This window comes from Nannobrachium achirus (assembly GCF_963921795.1).
Source record: "Nannobrachium achirus genome assembly, chromosome: 11".
NCBI classification, from domain to species: domain Eukaryota; kingdom Metazoa; phylum Chordata; class Actinopteri; order Myctophiformes; family Myctophidae; genus Nannobrachium; species Nannobrachium achirus.
In genome coordinates this window covers 65,067,574-65,076,923 of record NC_137820.1, presented here as the reverse complement: position 1 = coordinate 65,076,923, position 9,350 = coordinate 65,067,574, and positions in this window count along the sequence as shown.

The window sequence follows — 9,350 nt, the reverse complement described above, 5'->3', positions numbered from 1 at the left end:
AAGGTTTTAGCTGTGTAAATAGATCCCTTTGTTCCAGCTCCACGTTAGGAGCATATACATTGATTAATTTAAACAAAGTGTTTTGATATTCAAATTCGACCTCTAAAACTCTCCCCTTGGCATCAGATATGATTTGTTTTATGTTGTCCACAACACCTTGTTTAATCAGAAATGCGACACCGCAAGACTTCTCAGTGCCGTTATTTACATAAATAAGATCCCCCCATTTGGTTTTTACTTTGTCCATTATATCATCCGTCCAACACGTTTCTTGTAGGCAGAGTATATCAGAACTACATGAAATCAAGACTTGTTCTAATTTCAACATATTCCTTAAGCCATTTGTGTTAAAAGATGTTATGGAAATCATAAGTATTATAATGGGGGGAAAGAAACTCCATTACCTATTTTCTGAGACTTTTCTCATTGGCTCCCTTCTCTTCCTTGGCCTTCCTCTTTAGGCTATTCAGAGCCTCTGGACTCAAGTCCATATCTTCGTCAGATAAGGCAGGGTCCACCTCAGAAGTGCCCGGTGGCACCGGTCGTTTCTCTTGGGACAGTACTTTACTCCTCATCTCACCACCAGCTCCAGGTGCAGGACCAGAGGAAATGCCTCCTCTGGTCCTAACTCCACCCCTGTTGATCGCAGCACGGCCAAGACCAGCTCTTTTGACCACATCAATGGGCCCGCCCATGAAACTCTCCTCTTAATGGGGGAGACAGCAGTTACCCCCCAAATTCTTAGCTTAGTCAGGATTTCTTCATCTGTGATGTAAGCTGGCAGTGCTATGAAGGACACCACCAACTCATTCCTAGTCAGTTCATTCGCAACAATGATGCTATTCCTGATCTTTAGTCCATCCATCAACTTTTCTTTTCCATTAGCATCTTCCATTGTTAGCTCATATTTCTTTGGTGTTCTAAATCTGCATGCAATCACAGTTCCACATTCCTCTTTTACATTCTTCAATAACTCCATCATGGTGACTCTGTCTTCTCCTTGTATCTCCAACTCAACAGTCAGCTCTTTTTCATAGGTCCTCTCTCATTATTCTTATTCCATGCCATGTTCTGTGCCATAATTCCGTCCAGTCAACTCAACAAACGAACTTTCCCCCAAACAGCAAAGCTGCTGGGGGAATAAACCGAAAAAGAACAAAGAAAACCAAGAATAACCGACTTAAAGTATCAAGCAAGAACAAACGCTGACTCACTTCCTCAAACTGCTCTCTCTCTCACTGCTTGGGGCGACCGACTCTGGGCGTGTCTCAGTGTGGGATGGCCGTAAGCAAGTGAGGCAGCAGCCGCTAGGCCTCATATGCCAGTGTCACGCTAACGCGGAGGGGACTGGCGGGTGTCAGACCGGATGAGAAAAGCATCAGCAGAGGCTGCGGTCGTTCAGGCAGTCAGTTAAGGGGTTATCGCTTCTCGGCCTTTTGGCTAAGATCAAGTAATACTGAGGTCAAGCGGTGTACGAGACACAGTAAAACTCTTTTTGATCAAATTTGAGGTGGGAGCCTTTTTTGGCCAGGTTTCTTTGTTCACAAGTGCAGAGAGCTGGTCAATATGGCTTCCACAGGTGGCAGTGCCGTTCCTAGAGCTGGATTGCGGAATACGGCTAGATTTCGTTGGGTGGCACGGGATGCACCCATGATGCAGAGGGAGGTCTTCGGAAGAACCGTCCTGTTGGGTGCGCTGAGGCTGAAAGTCGACAACGTGTTTTGCCTTCAGACGAATGCTCAGGAGAGGAGTTTTGATGTAACCTTCTCAGTGACTGGGGTGATGGAGGACGTGATGAGAGCCTGCAGAGAGAGAGCTGGTTAGAGACCTTTTACCAACTTTGACATTTTGAGTCTGGACCGACCAAATTTCAGGATCATCACTCTCCATATGTACAATCCATATGTGACAAAATAAGACATGGTGCGCTTCCTGTCGGGCTATGGAGAAGTTTTCACAAGCACAAGGAGGCTGATGGACTCTGGGGTTCTGGACCGGGAGGACTCAATTCCAGGTCCTCCTGAAAGAAGACCCGGAGGGGTATGAGGGACTGGCGCACCCCCCTTCAACATTGGTGCCGATCGGGGCTTTTTGTTCTATTCAAGGCAGCCGCCCTTCTGTAGGAGATGCAGGAGGCAAGGTCACAATGAAGGCGCATGCGGCTTCGTGAGGTGCAGGGTCTGCACAGCTTATGGCCATGAGGAAGGGGACTGCCCGCACACTGGAACCTGCAACATCTGCAGGAAGGCAGGGCATTTCTACAAGAATTGTCCAGAAAGGAAGCAGACCTATGCTGGTGCGGCGAGGGGAGGAGCTGGAGGTGGAGAGGCTGAAACTTCCAGGGCCGGGAACGACAAGACGCCAATTCGTGGGGTCGAGGAGGAAGATCGCCAGGCAATTGAGGACACTATGGCTGTTACGGAGAGTGATGTTTTCCACGACTCTCAGGAGTTTGTTTCTCAGGGGAAGGACACTGTGAGCCCTGAAGAGGCAACATCGCTGAAGAAAGGACTATCCAAGAAGGCGGTGAGAAAAATGAAGAAGGCCATAATGGCAGTGGGAGGTAATGGGAAAGTGGGTGAAAGGGATAGGGGGATTAAGAGGGGTAGCATGGAAGAAGGTGGAGGGGGTGTCCAAAAGGGGAGGAGAGAAGAGAGGGAGGGAACGGGAGGGGGGGTGGAGGGTCAGGGTACCTCTGTGATTGTGGAAGTTACAGAGGATTTGAGAGTATAAGGTGTAATTTGGCCTTGGGTGATGGTCTTGATGGGCTAGTTTCCCCACTGCACAGTCAGGAGGAGGAGGAGGGGGGGTAGGGAGTAGCAGGGGAGGGGATGACAAAGGAAGAGATTCCTGGGGTTCAGTGATGGATGTAAGACGTCCAGCAGGGGAGGGGGACTTGGCTGAGGGTTTGCAAGGGGAGACGTCTGGGGTTTCTCAGGAGGTAGTCGCTGTTGCATTGCCCCCTGAGCAAACAAAGCAGCTTTTTGGAACTGGGTCCATGTCCCCTGCAAGGCCAAAAGAAGGGGGTGGAGAGGGTTCTGGGGTTGTTTGATTTGATTTGTTTTTCTTGTTTCTTTTTTGTTTTCATGATGGCTGGGTTTTTCTCTGTGGGGTCTTTCAATGTAGGGGTTTGAGGGATAATGTAAAAAGAAGAGCAGTTTTTGATTTTTTGGACGCTCAAAGACTATTGATTTGTTTTTTACAGGAGGTACATTTGAAGGACAGAGGGGATATTATTAGGTTTAGTAGGGAATGGGGGCGGGGGGTTTCAGTCTGGAGTGTTGGGGGGGTTCACTCGTCTGGAGTGGGGATTTTGTTTGGGTGCAGGGAGGTGAGGGTGGAGGAAGAGTTTGTGGTTGTGCAAGGGAGGGTTGTGGGGGCAGACATAGAATACCGGGGTCGTAATTTCAGGGTGTTTGGGGTTTACGGTTCGCAGGGGGTGGTAGAGAGGGGGGACATGTTTGAGGGGATGGTACCGTTTTTGATGACGAACAGAACTGTGATTGTTGGGGGGGATTTTAACTGTGAGCTGGGGGGAGGGGGGGACACAAGTGTTCGAAAATTGGAGAATCTGATGAGGTTATACAAGTTAGTTGATGGCGGGAGGGTGGTCGTTCCTCGGATGGACAGTCCCACATGGCGTAACTCACAGGGGGTGTCCAGGAGGCTGGACTACGTCCTGTTTTCGGAATCCTTGGGCCTGTTGTCAGGCAGAGTCACCCCGGCTTTCTTCTCCGATCACGATGGAGTCACTTTCTGTGTTCAGGCTGGTGAGTCGGTCTTTGGCCCGGGATACTGGAGGTTAAACTCCAGTGTCCTGGAACAGGATGAGTTCATGGCCAGTTTTGCTGTCTTCTTCCGGGGCCTGGAAAGGATCAGGTCGCTTTGTCCGGGTGTGATAAGAGTGGTGGGAAGTAGCCAAGGAGCGGATCAGAGATTTTACGGTTAGGTACTGTAGAAGGAAGGCGCGGGAGTCGAGAAGGGAGGTTCTTCGACTCCAACGCCTTCTCGAGCTTGAGTACGCTGTTGGAAACGACAGTGGCACTGTAGATCAGTGGGCTTGTGACTCCCTTAAAGCAGAGCTTAGGGAAGTCTATGAACGTAGGGCTCGTGGGTACTTGATGCGCACACGTCACAACTTCCTGGAGAGGGACGAGACGTGCTCCGCAGCCTTTTTCAGCTCTGTACGAGCTAAAAGGGTCAAACATGTACTCACGGGGGTTAGAGATGAGCAGGGCAGAGTTGTGACGGGAGTGGACGAGATGGTGCGCGTCACCTCTCAACACTACCGATCCTTTTTTGTTGAAAGAGAGATAGATGTAGGGGGAGGGGAGGTGATGTTGGACGGTCTCACCCGGCGGGTGCCGATTGACATAGCGGAAGCTATGGAGGCCCCGCTCACTCTCGAAGAGCTGGAGAGTGCCCTTCGAAGAATGGGAAGGCGGAAGGTGCCTGGCATCGATGGACTGCCGGCAGAGTTTTACCTCAAGTTTTGGGGGATGCTTGGACCGGTGGTCTTAGAGGTGTTATCAGAAGTTCTCCGCACAGGGGTAATGGGAGGGTCTTTGACCAAGGGAGTGATTTCCCTCTTATTTAAGGAGGGAGACGCCTCCGACCTTAGGAACTGGAGGCCATTGACCATGCTGTGTGTTGACTACAAACTTCTAGCAAAGGTCCTTGCGGACAGACTAGGCACAGCACTCCCTTATGTCGTCCATGAGGATCAGACATGCGGAGTGGCGGGGCGTTCCTTGAGGTGGAATCTCCTCCTCATAAGGGACGCCATCGCCTGGGCGGAAGACAGGCACCTGGTGGTTGGTCTCGACCAGGCAAAGGCGTTTGATAGGGTTCACCTGGGTTTTTTGTTTCGAGTTTTGGATAGGCTAGGGTTTGGTAGGGTTTTTGTTGGGTGGCTGCGTACGTTGTATGCAGCAGCGGGGAGCACTGTTTCTGTTAATGGTCACCTTGGGGAGTTTTTCAGGTTGCACTCAGGGGTGAGACAGGGGTGTCCGCTCTCACCTCTTCTCTATATCCTTTACTAGGTCCTTACCCATCCTCCTTACCCGTTATCCTTTTGAAATAGTTAATATAAAAAAATAGATACGCTAAAATGTCATGCATTGTTTCACCAATCAAGAGTTCAATTAAGGGTTAGGGTTAATCAATTATCTGCTCTTCCCCTTCTTCTCTTCAACCTCCCTCTTCATTCCCATCTCTTCCTTGGTGTTCTCCTTCTTGGGAGGAGGAGATGCTCCTGAAGTTTAATGTTTTTCCATCACCGTATATATCATCATCTCCTCTTTCTTGGAAGCAGGAGATGCTCCTGGACTTTAGTTTTTCACCATCTAGGTTATCCATATAAAAATATATACAATAAACTCTGATTAAAAAAAGGTTTGTATTTGTAGTTGTAAATGATTAATAAAATAATAATAACAGTAATAATGTTATATATTCATATTAATATTATTACCCCAAATTAAGTTAGTATGCCTACCTTCCACATAGTTGTTGGTCCGGTTGTCACGGGTCCTGTCGAACACGTTCCACATTGCAGGTGGAAACAGACTGTCGTCCTGGGTGTAGTTCCGCTCAAGGTACCGTATGAAGCGGGTCAGACGTGGAAAGCGTCGGCGTAGATGCAGGGTATCGGCAGTAATTGAAAACTGCCTGAAGTTCTGCTCCACTAATGGAGGGGGGAGGTATCCGATGGCCATGAACTTCTGGATACACGTTCGCAGACTGTCGTCCAAAGGCCCAATTCTTTCACGCGCCTCCAGAGAGACTGACAGAAGTGAAAGTAACAGCCTGATGACTGGCTGTTGGGCAGCTCAGTCTCGATGGCCAGCAGCAGCGAGCTTTCAAAATCAGTGATTACGCGCCGCGGTGCCCAGGCGTGCCCAGTTACGCGCCGCACTTTGCGCTTCACTTTGTGCAGAATCTGCCTATATTGGCCGACAGTTTTTCCATTCACCAAGCACATTGCCAAAGGCACCACTCGACCCAAATAATTGCCGTGCAGGGTGACGAACTGCACATAGGGCCGAGGACAGCTTTTAAAAGTGCCATCTATGTAGACGTCACGGCATCTACCGAGCTTGGCAAAATTGGCATTCGTCCCAAAAATCAAAACCCCCCAACCATTATCTTGGTGAATCAGAAAATTGTCCCCACGCCAAGTTCTGGCCCACTCACCCTGGACGCGCACGTCGTTCACCCCATGCGGAATGGGTGGCATGCGTGCATTACGGCGTCGATGGAGAGTTGAGCGCACTGTCTTGAACTCTGGCACACGGTCATCCCGCGGGGCATTTCTAACTGTCTCGTCGTACACCCTTTTTATTGGCCTTGACGGGTCGGCGTCCACCGATTCCACCATTCTCCTTTTCAGAGCACTGGTCTCTATGACAGCATCATCAACTGGGTGGTTGTGTTGTGCCACACTAATTATATTAATGTCTGCACGCTCGTTGTTGACATCAAACTTTGCCGTGTGTATATAGGCACTACATGCCGGCTGTCGCCAACAACGCCAGTAGATTTTGTCTGCTGTCTCCTTGTTTTTTTGGTAACGATAACCCTCATGTACTAAAACCTTCCCCCCTCGATTCCCTGGTTGTACCGAAGCCATGGCGGCGATGGCGCGTTATGCCGTTTTGGATGCTGGACTCAAGAGAAAGCGTGCGTGTTACCTGTGCGCTTTTAAAAGCTTTACTCGAGTGGTTCCAGCCGTGCGTAATTGCGCAAAAAATCATTTGCTGACCAATGAATAACTGTGCGTAATTGTGAACTAATTCAAGTCTATCTTTCATTGGTCAGCAAATGATTTTTTGCACAATTACGCACGGCTGCAACTATACTCCAGTCCAGCCCAGAAGCTGTGCGTAATTGCGCAAAATATAATTTGCTGACCAATGAAAGATAGACTTGAATTAGTTCCCAATTACGCACGGGTATTCGTTGGCCAGCAAATTATTTTTTGCGCAATTACGCACGGCTGCAACTACTCCAATCTAGTCCAGAAGCTTTAAAAGCGCACAGGTAACACGCATGCTTTCTCTTGTCCAACACCTAGCCTAAGGTCAGCACGATGGAAATGATCATGAGAATGTTGGAGGCGGTGGATGCTGATCCGTCTTTGCCAATAATAATGGTCTATAACCGGGTGGTTAGAGATGCTCGGGAAGATGAGTTTGTGCCACCTTTCAACGCTGTGCGCTCAACTCTGAGTCAACACCGTAACGCCCGCACGCCACCCATACCAAGTGAAGTGAATGACGTGCGCGTCGAGGGTGTGTGGGCTTGGTGAACGGAAAAACTGTCGGCCAATATAGGCAGATTCTGCACAGAGTCAAGCGCAAAGTGCGGCGCGTAACTGGGCACGCCTGGGCACCGTGGCGCGTAATCACTGATTTCGAAAGCTCGCTGCTACCGGCCATCGAGACTGAGCTGCCCAACAGCCAGATATCTAGCTGTTCGCTATACTTCTATCAGTCTCTCTGGAGGCGTGTGAACGAATTGGGCCTTTCACGTGCATACCAGAGGGACGAAAGTCTGCGAACGTGTATCCAGAAGTTCATGGCAATTGCATACCTGCCCCGGCCTTTATTGAGGCAAAACTTCAGGATGCTTTCAACCCATGGAGATACCATGCAACTACGCCGACGCTTTCCAAGTCTAACCCGCTTCATATGGTACCTTGAGCAGAACTATATCCAGCACGACAGTCAATTTGGACCTGCAATGTGGAACGTGTTTGACAGAACCGGAGACAATTGGACCAACAACTATGTGGAAGGTAGGCTTACTAACTATCTTGATTTGGGGTAATAAGTGTAAGAATAATAAATAAACAATTAAAGCTGCAAGCAGCGATGACCGGGCCCTCGCAGCTCTACCCACGTCACAAGGCCAGCAGCCAATCAGAAACCAAACAGGAAGTCAGCCATTTCGACTAATTAGTGGCGTTTTGGCGCATTTTTGGCCGTTATCACGGGTCGCACTCTAACGATAGTTTAAAGTTTTTCTCAAAAAAAATGTTTTGAGAAAAAAAAAAATTTGAGAAAAAAAAAATTTTTGAGAAAAAAATTTTTTGAGAAAAAAAATTTGAGAAAAAAATTTTTTGAGAAAAAAAAATTTTGAGAAAAAAAAAATTTGAGAAAAAAAAATTTTTTGAGAAAAAAAAATTTGAGAAAAAAAAAATTTTAAGAAAAAAAAATTGAGAAAAAAAAATTTTTTGAGAAAAAAAAAATTGAGAAAAAAAAAATTTTGAGAAAAAAAAATTATGACACCAGCCGCGAGGCTGTACGACAAACGGTTCATGAGTTATAGAGGCACTTCCTGTTTGGTGAAGGGCACTTCCTGTTTGGCGAAGGAAGCGTCAATTAAGGTTAAGGACTCTTAATCAAGTCATATGATACCAGCCACAACTCTGTACGATAAACGGTTGATGAGTAACAGCCAAAAAAGGAACAATCAAGTTTCGGCCAATCAGAAGAGGGGACGGGGCTTAGTTAAACCAATTAAGGTGAAGGACACTTAGTCAAGTCATATGATACCAGCCAGAGTGTATATAAGAGAGTTACGTCACGCTTTGAACTCGCCGCAGACCGGAAGTGGCGTCGCATGGAGCCTGTTCTCATTCTTATCGAGGCTCTGCTGCTCTCCTGCCCGTCCGCCCCCACTATAGCCGAGGTATTTTCAATCACTGGTAAGTAGACGAAATCACGTCTTTTTCACCCTTTTAACGCATTCACGGGCCTCTCGTGAATGTGTGAATGCGTGAATGCGTTAAAAGGGTGAAAAAGACGTGATTTCGTCTACTTACCAGTGATTGAAAATACCTCGGCTATAGTGGGGGCGGACGGGCTGAAGAGCAGCAGAGGCTAGCTAGGAATGAGAACAGGCTCCATGCGTGCGCAAGTGCGCATGCGTAAGCTTCCCACCATAGAGTAAATAGGCTTTCCACGCTTACTATGGGAGTCGACGTAAGTGACGTAACTCTCTTATATACACTCTGATACCAGCCACAACTCTGTACGATAAACGGTTGATGAGTAACAGCCAAAAAAAGGAACAATCAAGTATGGACCAATCAGAAGAGGGGGCACTTCCTGTTTGGTGAAGGAAGTTTGACCCTTCGCCACGGGCACGCCGTTTTACGAAAACTCACGATTCGCACAACTTTTCATCGTTAAGGTGTCTTGAGTATGCCGAGCGAACTTGAAGGTGATCCGATTAACCCCCTAGGAGGAGTTCGTTAAAGTGCGACGCGTGAAAACGGCCAAAAATACACCAAAACGCCACTAATTAGTCAAAATGGCTGACTTCCTGTTTGGTTTCGGAAGTGG